The 1,484-nt window shown below is 37.3% G+C and overlaps 1 protein-coding gene across 1 annotated transcript in view; it reads left to right on the top strand.

Moving 5' to 3' along the window:
- NBEA (neurobeachin) overlaps nt 1-1,484 on the top strand; it is a 438,994-nt gene that overhangs the window by 407,871 nt on the left and 29,639 nt on the right. The gene's annotated exons all lie outside the window — the stretch shown is intronic.

The raw sequence follows: 1,484 nt of genomic DNA, 5'->3' as shown, positions 1-1,484 counted from the left end.
TTGTCTGTTTTGTTTGATGATTATCACAAATATCTTGAATGGTATCTAGTATGTAGTAGGTACTCAATAAAAATATGCTTTATAAATAGATAAAGCTAACATTAAATCTCTGGCTCATGCAGAACAATACGTAGAGAAATAGAAATATGTAGAATGTTTTAAAAACCATTTCTGATAATATAGAAAGAATCCATCCTCTAATTAGCTCTAAATAGTTTTTCTTAACTTGATATATGTGGAAATTATTAAGGAAAAAATCTATATGGCAAAAAATCTTTTAATGCTGTTGACTAGCTAATTCCTACTTAGTCTTCAAATCTCAGCTTGTGTTCAAGCTCCAGTGAGTTCTGGGGGGACATAATTCAACCCACTACACCTGCTGTGCTTTTCTTTTTCTGGACTAGTTTTCAGTTTTGCACAAATGCCATGTCATTGCCCCACTTCTACATTCAGCAGATATTTTTGAAGCCTCTGTTAGGACTAAGTCATAATCTTAACCTGCAGAGATTCACAGTCTGAGCTAACAGACATGCGTGAATAATTGTGTGTTAAATTCCCTAATGAAGTGGGTAAATGCACTTGGAGAATATGGAGGACATTCATTATGATTTAGGGACTCTGGGAAGTAAAGGATTTAGATCCCCGCCCATGGTTAGCATTAGGGAAGGATTTTTTTCCTACACACGGAGTAGCTCTCAGAACAACTACTTAATTGTAAAGATTCATAGGTTGCAGAATGGGTCCTGCATATCACCAGCAATTCTCCCATGCACAGTGCCTGTGTACCTGACAAGAAAGCCATTGATGACCCCCTAAAAGTGGGGGAGGACAGAATGTAGTGTGTGTACTTGGTGGGAGGTGGGGAGGAGACGGGTGAAGAAAGAAAGTAGGTGCTTACTTCCCATTCAAACATTTGGTAATGACAAGAAATAGAACTTAGAGGAGACAGCATGCTTTTTCAAGATTGGAAAGACCTGTACATTTTCAAATCAGAGGGTAAGGAATTACTGGAAGGAGGGATTACAAGATAGCTAAAAGATAGAATTCACAGTAAAAGCCTTTGGGTCATGAAGGCATGTGATATAGATAACAAAGAAGAGGGATTCATTTTAGTCTCAAAAGAAATAAATGTTAAATGTGGGAAGTAGACATTGAAAGGGTTAGATTGATCACAACTTACTCTTTATCTTGATGTTATTTGGGAGCCCTTTTAAATATATATGGATATGAACTCTGCCTCAGTACAAAAAGCATCAGAGGCGGGAACCACCGAAGACAACTGTACAGAAGATTCCTGGAAATTATGTCAGTTTTATAACGTTTTCTAGGATAATTTTAATACTTCCCTTTCAGAAACAAAGTCAAGCAAAGCATGCTTGCTGATTCACTTCTTCAATGAACATTTAAAGGCTACCTACTAAGAGCAAGGCACTGATCTAGAGATTAGAATGGGTTTAATTTTACCCCCAGCTCTAACCCCCATC

The sequence above is a fragment of the Galeopterus variegatus genome, unplaced genomic scaffold, assembly GCF_000696425.1.
Source record: "Galeopterus variegatus unplaced genomic scaffold, G_variegatus-3.0.2 Scaffold1141, whole genome shotgun sequence".
Lineage (NCBI taxonomy): Eukaryota > Metazoa > Chordata > Mammalia > Dermoptera > Cynocephalidae > Galeopterus > Galeopterus variegatus.
This window is presented reverse-complemented; position numbering and strand designations above follow the sequence as displayed.